This window comes from Bubalus bubalis, chromosome 12, assembly GCF_019923935.1.
Source record: "Bubalus bubalis isolate 160015118507 breed Murrah chromosome 12, NDDB_SH_1, whole genome shotgun sequence".
NCBI classification, from domain to species: Eukaryota; Metazoa; Chordata; class Mammalia; order Artiodactyla; family Bovidae; genus Bubalus; species Bubalus bubalis.
Window position 1 is genome coordinate 52,007,579 of NC_059168.1, and position 20,961 is coordinate 52,028,539.

Consider the following 20,961-nt stretch of genomic DNA (forward strand, 5'->3'; position numbering starts at 1 on the left):
GTTGTGATCCACACAAAGGCTTTAATGTAGTCATTGAAGCAAAAGTAGATGTTCTTCTGGAATTCTCTTGCTTTTTCTATGATCCAACAGATGTTGGCAATTTGATCTCTGATTCCTCTGCCTTTTCTAAATCCAGCTCGAACATCTGGGAGTTCTCAGTTCACATACTGTTGAAGCCTAGCTAGCAGAAAATTGAGCATCACTTTTCTGCTGCTAAGTCGCTTCAGTCGTGCCCTATTCTGTGTGACCCCATAGACAGAAGCCCACCAGACTCCCCCATCCCTGGGATTCTCCAGGCAAGAACACTGGAGTGGGTTGCCATTTCCTTCTCCAGTGCATGAAAGTGAAAAAATAAAGTGAAGTCGCTCAGTCGTGTCCAACTCCTAGCGACCCCATGGACTGCAGCCCACCAGGCCCCTCTGTCCATGGGATTTTCCAGGCAAGAGTACTGGAGTGGGTTGCCATTGCCTTCTCCATCACTTTTCGAGCAAGTGAAATGAGTGCAATTGTGTGGTAGTTTGAACATTCTTTGGCTTTGCCTTTCTTTGGACTGGAATGAAAACTGACCTTTTTCCAGTCCTGTAGCCACTGCTGAATTTTCCAAATTTGCTGGCTTATTGACTGCAGCACTTTCACAGCATCATCTTATAGAATTCAAAATAGTTCAACTGGAATTCCATCACCTCCATTAGCTTTGTTTATAGTGATTCTTTCCAAGGCCGCCTTGATTTCACACTCCAAGATGTTTGACTCTAAATGAGTGATCATACCATCATGGTTATCTGGGTCATTAAGATCTGTTTGATATAGTTCTGTGTATTCTTGCTACCTTTTCTTAATATCTTCTGCTTCTGTTAGGTTCATACCATTTCTGTCTTTTATTGTCCCCATCTTTGCATGAAATATTCCCTCGGTATCTCTAATTTTCTTGAAGAGATCTCTAGTCTTTCTTGTGTTTCTCTCTATTTCTTTGCATTGTTCACTTAGGAAAGCTTTCTTATCTCTCCTTGCTATTCTTTGAAACTCTGGACTCAAATGGGTATATCTTTCCTTTTCTCCTTTGCCTTTCACTTCTCTTCTTTTTTCAACTAATTTTCAAGTCTCCTCAGACAACCATTTTGCCTTTTTGCATTTCTTTTTCAATGGAATATTACTCAGCTATAAAAATGAACACGTTTAAGTCAGTGCTAATGAGGTGGATGAACCTAGAGCCTATTATACAGAGTGAAGAAAGTCAGAAAGATAAAGACATATTGCATATTAACACATATATATGGAATCTAGAAAGATGGTACTGATTATCCTTCATGCAGGGCAGCAGAGGAGACATAGACTCTCCCTTGAAGAGCAGACTTTTTGACTCAGTGAGAGAATGAGGGGTAGGATGATTTGAGAAAATAACTGAAACATACACCTTACCATATGTAAGCTAGATAATCAGTGCAAGTTTCATGTATGACAGAGGGTGCCCAAAGCTGATGTTCTGTGACAACTTGGAGGGATAGGGTGGGAAGGATGTGGGAGAGGGTTTTCAAGATGGAAGGGACATATGTATACTTATGGCTGATTCACATTGATGTATAGCAAAAGCCATTACAATATTGCAATTATCCTTCAATTAAATTATGCAAATAATTAAAAACAAAGGAACTTTTTGGCCAACCCAACATAAAGTGAAGCTGTCTTTAAAAAGAAGTGAGGGAGGAGATAACACAAAATATATCTAATGCTAGAAATGAAGGATAATATTTTTAGGAAAAAAAAACACAACAAAATATAAAATCTGAAGTGTTCTGTTAACATAAAATACATAAACTTCAAATTTAAAATTTCTTCTAAAGGAATATTTCAGGTCTAGATGGCCTCCTTAGCTACTTCGATCAACTTTTGTCAGAAATAATGCTGTTTCATGCACTGTATGGCTAATATAAATTGGAAATCAAAATCCAGCAAGGAAATAAAATTATCCTCCTATACTATATTGACCAGAAATGTAGAAAGTCCTAAACCAACTATTAACAAGCCAATTTATGTATTACAAAAACTGTAAAATACATAGCAACTAAACTGGACTTATTCCAGTTATAAACTGGATTATATTCTAGCAATGCAAATTTAGTTAAACATTGAAAATTAATGTATGTTACTATATTAAGAAAATTCAGTAAAAATTCTATCATCTTAAAATATTTGCCAACAATCAGTATAAAATTATAACAAAAATCTTTAACAATATAGGAGTGAAATGGATCTTACTCATGTGGTGCAGGACATGTATAAAAACCTTCTGATACAGAGCAGGAGTTTTGATTGGGTGGTGGCACTCTGGAAGTTACTGGGGTGCTGGAAACATTGATTTCCTTTTGGTTATTAATAACATAAGTGCGTTAATTTGAATATTTTGTTGAATTGTACACTTGCAACATAGACATTTTTCTGAGATATACTCCATTAAAAGTTAAAATTAATTTTCTGATGATTCTGTATGTCCTCCAGCCTCAATGACAAAGTCCTTACAGAGATCTCTGGCTTATCTCTGCTTCTGGCTTAACACTCGGACCTTCTCTCCTGCTTCCTTTACTCTTGTTCCCCAGGATCCTTACTCCATGTGAGACACAACTGACAATTGACACCAATGACTTAGACCCACTTGAGTGTTCCAAAGTTTGCTCAAATGTTTACTTTAATCAGTTAATAACAATATGATAATATTTTTAATCAATGAATCTCTTTGCTTTATAATCATAGTAATGTTTCACGTGGATAACATCGCCTACTGACCAAGTCAAGGACATCTAGATGAAGAAAAATTAATTTTCTTTCTTAAGCAAAACAACAACAGATTGCATAGTGACTTCTGCAAAACAAATGACTTTCTTCAAAATTGTTTTGAAATCATGCTTTCTGCTAAAGCCAATACTCCACAGTGATGACCAATGGGAACTCTTTTTTTTCACTTTTGCAACTTATTTTTTTTTCAGAACCTTAACTTTGTTTCTTCAAACAGTGCATATGCTATTCTTATATATTTTCAAATATCTTTTATTTATATGTGATAAAATGGTTGGGGTGAGATACAGATGACTCAGAACAGCTTCATGCATTTTAAAGTCATTCTAGTCTTAAATTAAAGGACTGCAGCTATAATGGTGGGTTTTAAAGTCACTATTTAGCAGATGAGTGTTGTAGGTTGAGGAAGGTAATTAAGAAAGTCTATTTCCACAAAATATGTTATATTCCATGAGTATATATCCTGTTATTTCTTCCTCTCCTCCATGAATGTTATATGGAAGTGAATATTGGATTTTATTCTTGGAACCTCATCTCCCTACTTCATAGCTGAAACAGTGACCCACATCTGATGTAACTGGCTTGTTCAGTCTCTAAAGTCGTGTTATTGTTCTCAGTTGTGAAGTATAGGATAGAGGTGAGAGGGAACTATGACCGGTAGAATTTCCAATCAACTCTGAGGCCTAAGAGCATTCTCAGACTACAGATAGCATATAGCATCTTAGTTGAATCTACCAGCTACACCACTGCTCTGCCACTGCTGATCTTAGTAAAAGTCAATACTGATAAGAGTAACTTGATAGTTATTGTTTTAAGGACAGAGATGGTCTGTTCTGTTGACCTATTTTTTGGGGGGTGGGGGGAGGGGTGGATAAAGCTGCCAGAATTCTGTTTCACTGGGGAAAAAATACATAAGTATTTAATATCCATATGACATTGGTGAATCATTGCATATATTTAACTTCAAGATTATGCATCTCTTAAATAAGGGAAGATGGTGAAAATAAACACACTTGTAAGCTTTAATTTGTACTGATTGTTTGTGGACCATGCTCACTCTATCACTTTATCTCAGATTGCTGTATATTATTAGGATATTGCCATCATCAAGAGAGTTTTGATACTGCACAAACCCATGTTTTTGTCAAGGTAGTACTTGTAATATCAGATGATGATATATATATATATATATATATATATATATATACACATACATACATATATATATAGGGGTGCAGGTGGAAGAGGGAAGAACAAGTCTGACTCTGTTTCTATTACTTTAGCTTTTGTATTCTGTTGCTTTTGCTACAAGTTAATCACTAAAGGGAAGTTGCCTATAGCTTAAAGTAAACATAATGGCCCATCTCTAGGAATCTTGCCTCTCATGCCTGAGTTTAGTCTTAAAAACCTTTGTTTAGCTCACAGGAAACATCTTGCCCAGGACCACTAGCCAATGGCTGCAGGAAAGAAGAAATTACCACATATTTGGAATCAGGTGGAATCAAGAAATATTTACAACTCACAGTTTTTTGTTTTTATTTTTTAATTTTATCTCCTCACCCCCTGTTCTTTGTTCTATAAAATAAACTAGCATCCAAACCTGTACCAGATGATGGTTCTTTGAGACATGAGTCCACCATCTTCTCAGTCTGCTGACTCTCTGAATAAGGTTGCTACTCCTTGTTTTATCTTCATCTCTGGTTTTATCATCTGGTCATGTAATGTGCAGTATGAGCTTAGATTCAGTAACAGTCATTTTAATTCCTTTTCCCTATAGGCTTCTGGTCTGAAGTATGTTCAAGCTGAGAGGAAAGGATTTGTTGAGTTTGAAGTTTGATTATTTCATGAGATGAAAAATTCTTATTTATGAATTGAGACTCTAGAGTGTTTTATTACTTATTGAGAGCAAAAACTCACAGGGTGCCTGGTTTTTCTTTAGAATCAAATGAAATTTCTCCCACTGAATACTGTTTGGAGGATAGTGGATCAAAGTAAATAAATTTTATTTTATTTCATGAGTTATTCTTGTTCAGTATTATCAATATCATGAGTATACAGCATAATATAGACTCAGAAAGAAAAAGAAAACTGAAATTTCTACTTAAAAAATTGGAATGTTGGATTATATTAAAAAAGGATATGTAAAGATGGAACAGCAATAGCTTACCTGCAGACAGGGTGCATGGTAATGACTTAAGTTCTTGATATTAAACTCTAAGGGAGCTCTTATTAACAGATTTTTCAGAGGATAGCATATGCATTACAGAATTGGCTTAAAATCAAGTAATATATAAAGGAAAGGTGTGGAATTGAGGTGTTTATCTTGGGAAAGAGATAATGAAGTTGTAAAAAGTGCAGGAGTTATATGTGGAAGACAGTTTAGGATTTCTATGTGAAAGTGCATATAGCAGAATTAAAAATAGTCTAAAGAAAAGCAAATTTCAGATTTGCATAACCAAAAATATTAACTATTTAGAACTACCACAGATTGTCATTTCTCATTCTACAAATTCTGCTATATGTCACTTTCAACCTAATAATGTGGAGTTCTAGACAATAGGTGGAAATGACTCATTTGAAACAATATTCAGTGTGTGTTTTTAAAGTGTAATAGGAGTCTTCATAGCAGAGAAGAAAAAAAATATTAATTTCTAAGGGAAAAAGTTAGGTGTGAAGAAATACTAATGTAAATAGGTATTGCATTATGAGCATTAGTGAGGAATCCAGTATTGATGAAATGGAATATTTCCATAAAAGCTAAGTTCTATAAGGGTCTGTCTAATTCTTTTCCATATGGCTGACCCTAGAACAATGAGTTGCAATATTTTTATACACCATTTTATGAATATATAATGTTATAGTTTATTTTTAATACTAACAAATAAATCAAACAACATTTCAGAGTTATGGGAAAGTGTATTCTCCCTTTTTCCAGATTTATGCTCACAAATGAAGGAGGTACATATACATGCATATATATTATTTCTCTAGATTTCTCAAGGGATTTTTGGTAATTTTTCCTTAAAGTAGAATTTTGTATATGTGCATGAAAGTGAAATTCACTCAGTCATGTCCACGTCTTTGAAACGCCATGGGCCTACCGGGTTCCTCTGTCCATGGAATTCTCCAGGCCAGAATACTCGAGTGGGTAGCCATTCCCTTCTGCAGAGGATCTTCAGGGATATGCATATATGTACACAAATGTACGTATAATTTAGATTAAATATCATAATTATTATATGCATTATATCTAATGTAGTACATATAATATATACAATATCATATACAACATATATACCAAACACATGTTCTAAATATACAAAATTATATATATATATATACACACACATACATATATGTACATATATATGTATATACACTTTAAGCCTTATGTGAATGAATGTAGTGGAGAAAATATTTAAAGGAAAAAAGAAAAGGAGAGACAGTAAAATTTTAAAAATCTTGAATACAATATTTTGAAATCCACAAAGAAAAAGCTCATTATAGATTGCTAGGACATCTTACTTTGAAGATGCTAATTTTCTCAGCTGCTTTATAATGATCAGCATATCTTATCCTGAATTATAAAGAGTTTCAGTGAATTTGCTATTTGTTCCTGTTGCTGAGTGTCCTGTTCTGAATGTCTACTTGGAAATTTAAAGAAATCAATCACTAAGATAAGAAAAATGCAGCCTTTTTATATACAATTATCTTTGACTATGAGATACAAATGTATACAAAATATATGTGTAGAGATAAATAATGAATTAGCTCTGAGTCTCTCTGAGTTTATTGTGTTAAATTAAGTCTTTTTTTTTTTTTTTTTTTTTTTAGTTTTCCCTATTCTATGGTAAACTATTTTCTGGAGATAAAACATTATTGCCTATCCAGAAATATAAATTCCATGATCAGTTCTGACAATATATGGGAGAATTGAGCCATTAGCTAAATTTTCTTATTTGTCTTTTGTCTTTCTTTCTTATTTTTAAATGAAGAGTTTATATTAGAACAGTGGTTTTCAAAATAGTTTATGAAGGTCCGTTGGAGGTCATTGATGGATATGAGAGTTGTCTGAGTATGGAGGTTTATCTCGTTTTACCCAGAGTCATCCTCCTGTATTCATTTTTTTTGGAAATCAAAATGTTTTTATTATTATTATTATTTTTTATGTATACTGGATTTTTAAAAATTCTGTTTGATGTGAGATTATTTTTTATACAAATATATTATACCATGAAAAATTATGCTTGTATCACTTTTATAAACATTTAAAACTCCCTGATCCAAAAGCACCACCTCCCTGCCCATGTCTTTTTCTGCTGTTGACACTTGAAATTTTCTGAAAATTGAGAAGGGTTTTAATGTCTTTATTGGAATAAATGTGTCATGCAAATTACAAACTTCATCTTTTTTTCTGTAAAATAATTATGTTTTCTCAGATATATTGAATGTTTTTCATCAATGTCTTCTTAACAAAAACAAATTCTGAAATTGCAAAATTATATACATAAATAGCACCTTAGGCAATTGTTTCAGTGCTGTCAACAGTCACCTAATACTTTGTCTTTTCTTTTTTTTTCTTGTTAATTAAAAAATGCTTTTCCCAGTTTTATTAAGATACAATTGCAACTATAACATCCTATTTTTCTAAGGTGTAAAACATATTGATTTTATATATGTGAATATGGGGAATGATTACCACAAGAAATTTAGTTGACATCAATCACCTCACATCATTACAATATTTTTCTTGCAGTCAGAACTTCTAAGGTCTACTTTCTGGGACTTCTTTGGTGGTTCAGATGGTAAGGAATCTGCCTGCAGTGCAACTTCCAAATATACACTACAATAATGTTAACTATAGACACCACACTATACCCTACATCACCATAGCATATTTATTTTATAACTGTAATATTTTATATTTTGACCTTTTTCATCCATTTCCTCAACTGCCAAGGCCCCAATTCTGGCAACCACCAATCTGTTCTCTGCTTCTATGAGGTATATTCATTGTTGGTTTTTTGATCCCACATATGGGTGAGGTCATATAGTATTTGTCGTTCTCTATCTGACTTATTTCACATAGCATAACACCCTCAAGGTCATTTTAACTTCATCTTAATTTCAACATTGGCCACTACTTCCAAAATGTTGTTTGTAATAGAAGTTATCCAGTTTCTATATATTGTGTACCCAGAACTTTTGAAAAGGTTTAAGAGCCAGTTTCTTCCCTTTAAATGACTGAATGTCTTCTTTTAGACTAGGTCAGAAATGTACTGGACCACGGTGGGGCCAAGTTGTCAAGCAAGACTTGGTAGTCTGTTGTCTCAGATAATTAGACTTCAGACAAATAAGGACAGGAAAATGTAACTATAGGCAATATAGGAAAGAAAGATGAATTAATTAAAATATTCCCATTCTGAATAACATAACTGAGGAGTAGAAGATAATTTAACATCTTAAAACATAATGAGAAGAAGAGTAAGGAGCATATATTTGAAAATAGAGAGCACACAGAGTTGATGGAACATTCAACCCTGTCTTTGCTCTTTGCATGTAATACCTCATTTAATTCTCCCAAATACCTGAAAAGTAAATGTAGCTATCACCATTTGACAGATGAGGCAACCATATATCAAAAGGATTAGACAATCTGTCTTAAGGCAAAGCACTTCCAAATCCTCTAACTCTTATTCAAAACCAATTGAGGTATCTTCTTAAGCATATGGCCTTTCTTCTATACCACCTGGATCAAGACATGCAGTGAAATTTTAAAAGTGATGATATTTCAAATGATGGAATTGCAATTCCTGCATTTACATTTTAAGAAATAAATAAGACACATGTTATATAATTAACTATACTAAAGTGTACATTTAAGTGGGTTTTATTATATTCACATTGCAAAATCATTTTCATTATATTATTCCAGAAATTTTCTATTGCATCAGAAAGAAACCCCACTATATTAGGTTTACTTTCTATTTCACCCTTCCTCTAGCCTCAGAAAACCACTAATTTACTTTCTGTTTATTAAATTTGCTTAATCAGAATATCATATATATGCTGCTGCTGCTGCTGCTAAGTCACTTCAGTCGTGTCCGACTCTATGCGACCCCATAGACGGCAGCCCAGCAGGCTCCACTGTCCCTGGGATTCTTCAGGCAAGAACACTAGAGTGGGTTGCCATTTCCTTCTCCGATGCATGAAAGTAAAAAGTGAAAGTGAAGTCGCTCAGTCGTGTCCGACTCTTAACAAGTGTTTGCATGGATGTATGTATGGCAGGATGCAGCTTCTGTGGAAAATTGTCAGTACCTCAAAAAATTAAACACAGCCTTATCGTATGACCCTGAATTTTCAGTCCTAACTATGTATTTCAAAAAACCAAAAAGACAGGTATTAAGAACTCTTACATGAATGTCTATAGTATGAATGATTTTATTCATAAAAGTAAAAGAATGGAACTACTTTCCTGGTGGCTCAGTGGTAAAGAATCTGCCAGACAATTCAGGAGACCTGACTTTGATCCCTGGGTCAGGAAAATTCTCCAGAAAAGGCAATACAATATTGTAAAGTTAAAAAATAAAATAAAATAAAATAAAATAAAAAGGTAATGGCAACCTACTCCAATATTCTTGCCTAGGAAATCCCATGACAGAGGAGCCTGGTAGGTTAAAGTCCGTGGGGTCTTAAAGGAGTCAGACCTGATTTAGTAACTAAACAATAACAACAAAAGAGCTGACAGAAATTTCCATCAATGGACATATGGCTAAACAAAATAGACTTATCCATATCATAGAATATTATTAAGCCCCCAAAGGGATAAAGTATTGATAAATGCTACAGCATGAATACATCTGAAAACACTATGCTAAATGAAATATTATAACAATAAAAGGATATATATATATGTATATATATATATTTATATGCATATGCATATTTTATTTATATATATTTATACACGTATGCATATATGGACTTCTCTGGTGGCTCAGGTTTAATTACAAAGTAAATGAAAGTTTCACTTGATAAAAAGATTTTTCATAATTTTTAGTAAGATAAAATATTAGAATTTGACAACGTAGGCTTTTTTTTTTTTAACAGATGAAGCCTACAGGAAGAAGTATATGATTTAACGTTGCTTTCTAGTCCTGGTGCTGGATGCAACTGTCTGATTACCATATTCCTAAAATATAAACTAAAAATGCTGTAACATATAACAAAAGACCAGTACTACAATTAGATTATATATCTATATAGAGATGATGTGTTTTTGCAAAATAGGGCAGGATAAAAAAGAAATATAAAGAATAAATTCCATCAAACATTACCTCTTTTATTCTCCCTTGGAGAGCATACTCCTTTATGTACACTTTTCTAATAATACAACCACTTATAATTTAATTCATAAAAGAATTAAAAGAATTTTAATGTGGTCCTATACATGAATAAAAGTAGTCAATGGAATCAGAATTCTTTTAGGCCCCCAAACCTATGCTATTTGACTCCATTCATCTCCCTTTTTTCTGTATATCCCTCAGTCTCAGACTCCACTGGGTCTGGCCTGATGACAGCACAGTATAATTTCAATTTAGTCAGTTAACATTATAAACTAAAAATAGAAAATCTGTTTTTACTATCTCAACTTCCATTTTCCCCTAATTTGTATACTATGAAAAGTGTTGCCCTTACCAGTGACCCAAGAAGAAGGAAAAATGTGAGAGAAATATTCAATATATTTAATAGGGAGACTGGCAACAGTAAAATTTATTTTATACTATGAAACATAGTACCATATATAAGCATTTGGTATTAAATTAGATAGTAAATAATTTTTAAGATGTTTTCAGCACTCAGTTCGATATACCCTTCTATAATTAGTGCACAATATATCTGTCTTAGTCCATAAAATCTAATTTGTGTAAGATGAACAAAAACAAGTTAGAGAAATGCTGATTTTTTCCTCAGTAAGGAAGTTATTTAGAATAAATTGAAATCTTCAGTAATATGAATCAGAGCTTCCCATCACAGAATATGATCCAAAATATATTGCAATGTTATTTCCTGGACTTACAAAAATGATTGTTCAATAATTTATTCTTTTATCTTATGTAATTGAGAGTCTGACAAATGCTGGCACATGGATTAGAGCAATTGATGAGAAATTGCATTTCTCCTGGCATTTCTGGTTTACAATTTAATAGACATAAGGCAATAATTACATACAGGATGGTGGTAAATATTCTGTGAAGTTGTAGAAGGTTCTTACAAAGTGTATAATCATGAAACTAAACCTTACCTGAGATCCAGTGAAAGATTTCCCCAGGAATTCATACTTAAATTCAACTTTGAAGGGGATTAATATTCAAGCTGTATGTGTGCATGCTAAGTTGCTCCAGTCCTGTCCAACTCTGTGTGACCCTATGGACTGTAGCCCACCAGGATCCTCTGTTAATAGGATTCTGCAGTCAAAAATACTGGAGTGGGTTGCCTTGCCCTCCTTCAAGGGATCTTCCCTATCCAGGGATAGAACCTGCATCTCCTGAATCTCCTGCATTGCAGGCAAATTCTTTACTACTGAGCCACTGGGAACATCCCAATATTCAGGCTACAGAGACTATAAAGAAGGCAGTTAACACTTTAGCTAAGACTCATAACACATTATTCACAAAGGTCATCTTCAACTATGTTCTATTTATTTTCCTAATTAACCCATTAAAACATCTATATCTGGGAGAAAAGCACAAAATATAGGTTTGTTTCCTTTGGGGTAGATGGTAGGGAAGGAGGAAAAGAAATTATTATTTCTTAGAAGAGAGAAATTGTTCTATCTTGACTTAAGAATCAAAGTCAATAGCTGGGACCTGATTAGAAGTCTTCAATAGGCTGCACAGGAGACCATCTAAGTTCTATGGAATTCTGGGAGTTAGCAAAGAAGATGGTGCTAGAACATGATCAGTGAAGTTGAGAAGAGACAACGTCTTCTTCAAAATTTCACATAAAGTATGCCTGTGATGCCACCATCCACATAATATGTTTCAGTGAAGGCTTTGAAGTCTCCCTTAATATGGCAATTGATATCATTATGAAGTGGTAAAAGAAAATACCCTTAGCACACTGTTCACTCTATTTTTGATATGTCTAGCACAACCTGGATTTGAGTTATGACAAAATACAGAGTCCGTAAGGGGGTACCTATCCCTGCATACTGTAGCATGTTAAAGTCCTCTTAGAAATTATCCTTTTAAGATCAAATAGACCAAATGTCGGAGAAGGCAATGGCACCCCACTCCAGTACTCTTGCCTGGAAAATCCCATGGACAGAGGAGCCTGGTGGGCTGCAGTCCATGGGGTCGCTAAGAGTCGGACAAGACTCAGCGACTTCACTTTCACTTTTCACTTTCTTGCACTGGAGAAGGAAATGGCAACCCACTCCAGTGTTCTTGCCTGGAAAATCGCAGGGATGGGGGAGCCTCATGGGCTGCCGTCTATGGGGTCGCACAGAGTCGGACACGACTGAAGCGACTAAGCAGCAGCAGCAGCAGACCAAAGGTATATAATTTAATCCAAATAATCCACTTATTAAGAGGTGGAGTAGAAACATGAATGCACAACTCATAAAAACCACAAGAAACAGGTTTCTTTTTTCACAATATTTTTGGACTATTTGGTAAATTGCAATAGACTGATTCAGCCTAATACACGGGGAGAAGAAAGAATCACAGTATTGGTGAGGGTCCTCAGAATAACAAGAACCGATAAGCGGCTGCTAGTTTGTAAGCTGTGTTTGCAGTAATCTGAAGGCTTAACTGAAGCAGAGGATCTGCCTTTAGGTTAGTTACTTACATAGCTTTTGTCAGAAGGCCTCAATCCTTTTCTAGTTATCAGCAGAGGACTCAGTTTCTTGCCACATAGACTTCTCTACACGACAGCTGACTTTCATTAAAGTGAATGATTTGATTTTAAAAAAAATAAAAAAAAAATAAAATAAAATAAAGTGAATGATTTGAGACAGCAAGTGAACAATCAAGACAGAAACCACAACACCTCATACAATCTAATCTCAGAAGTGATACAACATATCCTCTTCCATATGCAACTGGTTATGTGGACTCACTCTGGCACAATGTGGAAGAAACCACACATAAGTGTGAATATCAGAAAGTGATGATCATTGGTGGCCATCCCAGAGGACAGCTAACACAGTAGATGTGAGGCCTTAAACACTTTAGTTTCCTTGTGATATAATTTGTTCATTCATAAAACAGATTAAACAATAACACTGACTCATCAGTTTTAATGAAGTTTATGTAAATGCTATGTAAGAATCCATACTTATATTGTTATATATGTATTTAACACTTGCAAAGAATTATTGTTTCATATAAAAACATAATATTAGACTACATCTAGCCTGAATTTTATAAGTATATTTTATTTATCAATACCCAATAAATATACTATATTATATATTTAAAGTAATTATATGATCAGTTAATTTGAAATAATACTTTTTATAGATATGTTTCTATACCCAACTGAAATCTTTTTATACTATTAACTTCTTTTGGATGGAGCATCATTTTATTAATATTTGCATAGAATTTATTCTGTTGTCTTTCTTTATATCATGACAGCTATTTGTCAAAGAAATGAATGGCTTGGCAAAAAAAATGAATGGAACTTTCTTTATACATGATTTAATATAAATCAGTGCCTCACCAGAAAAGTTTTGATTTTCAGTGTACCAAGGGGATTTAATTTTTTTTTTTTTTCCCTACCCTTATGCAGCAGTCGAAATACAGAGATCCTAAGGATAACCAGAAATGCTTCTGTGTATTCCTGGGCATTAATGGCTCAACATGTAACTCCCTTTCTACTTTGACCATGTTCAGAAATGAGTGAGAGAAATTCAAGAGGCAGGAAGCAGGCAATTGGAGATCAGTTTTACTTGTTACACTGTTGAGGCTGTATGGAGGGCATAACTCAGATCTCATTGAAGGGCTTGCTAACACTGCCTGAATTGAGACTATCTCCCCAAACTAACTAAGTCAAGTGATGTCCCAGGAACCTTAATGCTGGGCTGAGAGTGGGCAAACTTCCTTCTGCAGTAGGAGTCTGGAAGATGGATAAAGAAAGATGCTGAGCCAAAGAGCTCAGTTTCTCTCCTGAACTCACAAAAGCAATGAGTCGTTACTTTCTCCTGAGGAAGAAGAGTAAGGAAAAGTTTTCCCTGTGACTCTAATCAATCTTATCACATGGGAATGTGAAGCCACAAGAAATGAGTTCCTTTCCCCAAAATTTTTGATATCTTTATAAAAATAAATTATATAAGTTCTTTAAAATGGAAAGGACATGAATCAGTTTTTATAAGTCAATTGCTATTATATCACAGTTTCAGAAAATACTCAGAAATGCTACTACAGATGAAAAGTACATTTGTGTATACTTTTCCTTCCTGTTGATAGTGGACTCTAAATTTCTTATTGTAAATGATCTGCCAATTTATTTGACCCAAAAGTTGATTATTTGCTTGATGTGTTTTTCTATTTCTTTTATTTTATAATTTTCCCTGCAGTTTTTTTTTTCTTTCTGTGAACTTTATATTGTGCCTTTCCCACCTCCATGGTATGCCATCATGAATGTTCCAGAAAATCACTATCTGCTGTGAGACATCTCTATAACTGATATGTGCGATTACCATTTTTATCAATGTCATGTAGAATTATTAGGCAGTGATATAGAAACACACAGGTGATATCTGTAGAGTTATTTTTTCCAACTGAGACTGTCTTCAAAATTGTTAATAATTTAACAACTTAGGAATAATTTAGCATACTTATAAGCTACTAGATCTTTTAAATATTGCACAAGATACTTTCTGTTTAAATATTTCCCATTACAATTTTCCTTTCCCTTTTCCAAAGGAAAATATTACTAATTTGGAGGGAGAGAGATACATTAAAATAAAATCTTTCTCCTCTCCTTAGATTCCTTTATGTAATTGATTGATTAGGAAAAAATAATTAGTCAATAATGTAAAATGCATGACTATTTCAATCATTGTTTTTAACACTAGCTGTTTTATTAAGGAGATTTTTAAAAATAATTAACTATCTGGGTCTCACTGGATGCTTGACATTGTCAGAACTCATGGATTGCTTCAGATACTCAGGCATGATTTTTAAGTCTGCTTTCAATATAAGGAATATACATCTAAATGCTAATTAACAATAGGGGTTATTGACCTGAAAAAGTCCTATCTTAGTGAAGCATTTAAAAGTTCTTCCAATGTTATTTCCAATTCTTCATCTTTATCCTTAGAAATAAACTACTAACTACTCTCTCTATAGGTCTCAAAATGTTTTCTTCTAGCTCTTGTGCCAATAAAATTATTTATAGATACCAATCTCTATCTATCCAATCCCATTAGTCATTTAATTCTTAATAATTTTATCCATTTTTCATGGGAATTTCCTTTGTTCTTCTTTGAAGAATACACTTATGGCACATTTAAGTTGCTATTGATTCATCTATACCTTTTGATCTGTTAATAAATAATGTTGGTATATATTCTGTAGTCTGCAGTTACCATCCACAATGATTTTGCTGACAAAGCTCTGTATAGTCAAAATGGTATTTTCAGAAGTTGTGTACAGATGTGAGAGTTGGATCATAAAAACAGCTGAGTGCCAAAGAATTGATGCTATAGAGTTGTGGTGCTACAGAAGACACTTGAAAGATCCTTGGACAGCAAGGAGTTCAAGCTGCTCAACCCTAAAGGAAATCAACCCTGAATATTCATTGGAAGGACTGATGCTGAAACTCTAATAGTTTTGTCACCTGCTGCAAAGAGCCAACTCACTGGAAAAGACCCTGATGCTGGGAAAGATTGAAGGCAAAAGGAGAAAAGGCAACAGAGGATGAGATGGTTAGATAGGATTACTGACTCAACAGACATGAACTTGAGCAAACTCTGGGAGAGAGTGGAGGACAAGAACACCTGATGTGTTGTAGTCCATGGGGTCGCAGAGTTGGACACAACTTAGTGACTAGACAACAACAACATATATTCTGTATTTTCACTTATGATTAACGATTTATTTTTCAAAATTATGCTACATAAGGCATGACACACATAAGTCTAAAAGATGAACAATGAGTGAATGAATGAAAGTGAAGTGAAAACCACTCAGTTGTGTCCGACTCTGCAACCCCATGGACTATACAGTCCATGGAATTCTCCAGCCTAGAAAACTGGAATGGGTAGCCTTTCCCTTCTCCAGGGGATCTTCCCAACCCAGGAATCAAACCCTGGTTTCTCTCATTGCAGGCAGATTATTTACCAGCCGAGCCACAAGGGAAGCCCAAGAATACTAGAGTGGGTAGCCTATCCCTTCTCCAGCAGATCTTCTCGACACAGGAATTGAACTGGTGTCTCCTGCATTGCAGGTGGATTCTTTACCAACTGAGCTGTCATAATTAGCAAAATATAAATCCAGATTTCTAACCAGTGATAAATAAATAGAAGATAAATGTACATATTCAAAATAGAGAAGGCAGGATCAAGACAGCAGAGTAAGAGGATCCTGCTCACCTCCTTCCATAGACACACCCAGTGTGTACACTGTAAGAAAACAACTCTTTCTGAGGATACCTGGAAACTAGCAGAATAGCTCTTCTACAATTTAGGAAACAAAAACAAACAAGCACAAAGCATCCAGATGGTTTTAAGCGTGCAAAGATATAATCTACTCAGGACCCACACCCTAGTGGATGACCCACAAGTGAAAGGCAATATCCCAAACACAGATGTCCTTCCTAAGGAGCAAATGCTTTGAGACTCACATTAAGCACTCAAGCCCTGGGGACAAGTACTGGGAAGATGACCTCCCTGGTTTTAAAAACAGCAAGGCTTATATCCAGAAGAGCCAGATGGTTGTAGCAAATCAAGACTTTACTTTTAAAGGGCTAGCACACAACTTCACTTGCTATGCATCTGAGCACAGGGACAGTTCAGATTGAAAAGTGCAGGTGCTGTAGCTGGTCTACCGACTATCCCACCCCACAAAAAGTTCTGGTGCCAGTCACCCCCCACCAAGGTGGCAACACCCAGTGTGCACTGGCTTGTGCCAGTCTCCAGCTCCTACCTTCATATACACCAAAGCAGTGGTCCCCAGTGTACCCTGGGAGGGAAAAAAAGTCACTCTATGCCTGAATCAGCTCTAGCCCTCCTACCAAAGTCATTAGGTATACACAGTCTGTATAGGGATTTTCCTACACAAGGACACACCTTCCTGGCTGGGAGAGGAACTCTTTTGCCTAATTCATAGAAAGAAATATAGACAGTCAAACAGAATTAGAAGACAAGGGATAAAACTAAAGAATAAGATAAAAATATCAGGGAAAAATCATGAAAAAGAGAAAAATACTTGACTTGATAAAGAGTTTAAAGTGCCAGTCATAAAAACGTCCACTGAACTCTGGAGAAGAATGGAGAAGCGTATTGAAAACTTTCAACAAGGGACCAATGACTGCTGTAGAACCAAATAATTGAAATGAAAACTGCACTAGAGGAAATCAATTGGTGATAAGATAATACAGAAGAATGTGTAAAAAAAAAAAAAAAAAAAACCTGGAAAATAAAACAGTCTAAATTACCCAGAACAGTTTAAATTAAAATATCAAAATGAGAAAAAGATTTTTTAAAAAATAGAATAGTTTAAGTCTTTGTTTGTATGTTTCTTTCAATCCATTCAGCAACTCTATGTCTTTGATTTGAGCATTTATTCAGTTACATTTAAAGTAATTATTAATAGGCCTGTACATATTGCCATTGTGTAACTTGCTTTCTTGTGGTTTTATAATTTATTTCTTGTTCCTTTCTTCTTTTTTGTACTCTCCTCCCTTGTGATTTGATAACTAGTTTTAGTATTTATACTTTATTTGGATTCCTTTCTCTTTTGTATCTGTGTATCTGTTACAGAGTTTTGGTTTCTAATTATCATGAGGTTTATAAATAAAACATATGGAATGCTTCACAGATTTGCCAGTTATCCTTGCACAGAGGCCATGTTTATCTTCTCTTTACCATTTCAATTCAGTAAATGTTCTGTGGAATCTAGCACTGTAGGGTTTGCTTATGTTAATTTTGAGTGAATAACGTGAGACTCAAAACAGTGTGAGTTAGTGAACTGTTTCTATTTCAAAGTCACCACTTTAAGATTTAGTGTTTTGAGAAGACAATAACTATGTATTTTTGGTCAGATCTTGGTTACATTGTGTAATAACTGAGCTGATTTGTGTGTAAAATAAGAACCTATGGAGTGAGAGAAATATTTGTAAATATATCTGATAAAGTGTTAATATTCAAAATATGTAAGACAGTTACATAACTCAACAACAAAAACAATTTGGCTTTAAAATGGTCAAAGTATATGAAGAGATAATGTTCCAAGAAGACATCTAGAACACGAAAAGATACTCATTTCTAATCATAAGGGAAATGTAGATCAAAACCTCACATCTGTTAGGATGGCTATTATCAAAAAGACAAGAAATATTAAATGTTGCCAATAATTTGGAAAAGAGGAAACTGTGATACAGTTTATTCCTGGCAGAAATATAAATTTGTATTTTCACTATGAAATACAAGATGGATGATGGCCAAAGTATTAAAAAAAAAACAAAACTATCATATGATCTAGCAATTCCACCTTTGAGTATTTATTCAAAGGAAATGAATTTACTCTCCTATAGGTATAGATGCATCCCCATGTTGATTCCAGCATCATTCATAGTGACCAAACATTAAACAAATCTAAACAATCTATGTCTACTGGTGTATGACGGAGAAGGCAATGGCACCCCACTCCAGTACTCTTGCCTGGAAAATCCCATGGATGGAGGATCCTGGTAGGCTGCAGTCCATGGGATAGCTAAGAGTCGGACACGACTGAGCGACTTCACTTTCACTTTTCACTTTCATGCATTGGAGAAGGAAATGGCAACCCACTCCAGTGTTCTTGCCTGGAGAATCCCAGGGATGGGGGAGCCTGGAGGGCTGCCGTCCATGGGGTCACACAGAGTAGGACATGACTGAAGTGACTTAGCAGCAACTGGTGTATGAATGGAAAAATAAAATATGAAATATATGTATATATGATGGAATATTTTTCTGCCATAAAAAGAAGAAAATCTTGCCATTTGGGGGGTGGAAAACATGAATGGGTCTTCAGACACTATGCTAAGTGAATCTAGTCAGTCAGAGAATGATGAATACTATATGATCTCACTTCTTTATGAAATCTAAAAACATCAAACTCATAGAAATAGAGTAGAATGGTGATTGCCAAAGGCTGAGGGGTGGAGGAAATGAGGAGATGACAGCTTAGATAGAAATACAAAGGCCAAAAGGCCATAGATTTAATATTTGATATGTATTTGATTTACTACTTTCTGATAATTCTCATTAAAACTTTTCATTTTTATTTAGCCACTCAGATAGTAAGATGATTGAGAAATATTTAAAAATATATTCTCACATATTCCACTCCCCCTAGGGCATTTTATCATAGGAAGAGATAAAAGTTAATCAAAAGTATCACAGGTTAAGGGTTTCCCTGGTAGCTCAGCTGGTAAAGAATCTGCCTGCAAGGAAGATCCCCTGGAGAAGGGATCAGCTACTCACTCCAGTATTCTTGGGCTTTCCCTGGTGGCTCAGATGGTAACGACTCCGTCTGCAATGCAGGAGACCTCAGTTCAATCCCTGGGTTGGGAAGATTCCCTGGAGGATGGCATGACAACTCACTCCAGCATTATTGCCTGAAGAACCCCATGGACAGAGGAGCTTGGCTGGCTACAATCCATTGGATCCCAAAGTGTTGGTCACAACTGAGCAACTAAGCGCAACACAGCACATGACAAATTGAAGTTTCAGGAATGCTTACTAAAATACATAATGCAAAATGGAATCAGTTATAACTACTAATTTCACAATTATTTTACCATAACTCAAGGATTTTCAAAGTATCCAAAGTTTTTTATTTCATGTCACTGAACATTTTTTTATAGAATATCTGCTAAGCATAAAATCCTACTCTAGAAATATAATGAATGTGACTCTGTCGACATTCAAGGAATCTAGTAGAGGAATATTAGTATGTAAACTGACAACTGTAAGCACAGCATGGTGGTATCTGGGATTTCAGAAAGACTGGGTTTTTCTGGAAAGGAAAGAGTATAGCAGCATTCACAGAGGAGAAAGAGAATGTCAGAGGTGATTCAGAATTTTTCATGAAAGTAAAGTTCAGAGTAGAAGGCAAGTTAGAATCCTTCATTTAAAAAAAATCAGAGCAATGAGTTAATTGCTAAGTTCATGTAACTAGCATTCTCTTTGTACAAAAGGTTCAGCTGTATTCTGTCAATCAAAAGGAAGTAGTGGGGAAAGGGCATTCTGGGTAAAGAGAATAATCCAAGTTAAAGTAGAGGCAAATAAAATTTGCAAAGAAAGAAAAGTGCTGCTGTTAAATAAAAAGGGCTTAGTGAAAACTTTGGAATTAAGGAAAACAAAGTCTTCACATATTTGGCCTCCAAATGTATGTGTGTGTGTGCATGTGTGTGTGTGTGTGTGTGTGTGTGTATTTTGCCTGTACCTATAATAGAGGAACAGAAGTGTCTTTGCAATCACCATTCAGTACTCCAAATTTATAAATTTATATAAGATATTTCAGAGATTTATATACGTTTCTTCAAATGGAGTGAAAAATGTGTTATGACTTTTGGCATAATGTATTTTATTTCTAAACAACTTTATTGTTGAGGTATTATTGACATACAAAAACTTTCATATTTCATGTATATAACAGGAAAAAATTCAAGATAACGTACATTCATGAAACCATGACCACAATCTATGCCCTGAATATATCCATCACTTCTAAGTTTCCTAGAGCACTCTTTATTTATTGTATTTTGTGATAAGATTATAACATCTAACATAAATATACATTCTTATCAAAATTTTGTGTACAATATTTAAATGCTAAGATTTATATTAATTTATATCATTTCACTGAATACACAAAAATTGTATTAGAACATAGAAGCTGTTAACAAATTTTCTAGTAAAACAGAGGAAATGTTTCTATAGCCCAGAATTTTTAT

At 34.5% G+C, this 20,961-nt stretch overlaps 1 non-coding gene across 1 annotated transcript; it reads right to left on the minus strand.

Annotated features, from left to right (window-relative positions):
- Positions 1-17,818: 17,818 nt before the first annotated feature.
- On the minus strand, positions 17,819-17,924 carry LOC112578320. The gene has a single exon (XR_003102610.1). It is a non-coding gene; the product is annotated as a U6 spliceosomal RNA (small nuclear RNA).
- Between the last annotated feature and the right edge of the window lie 3,037 nt (positions 17,925-20,961).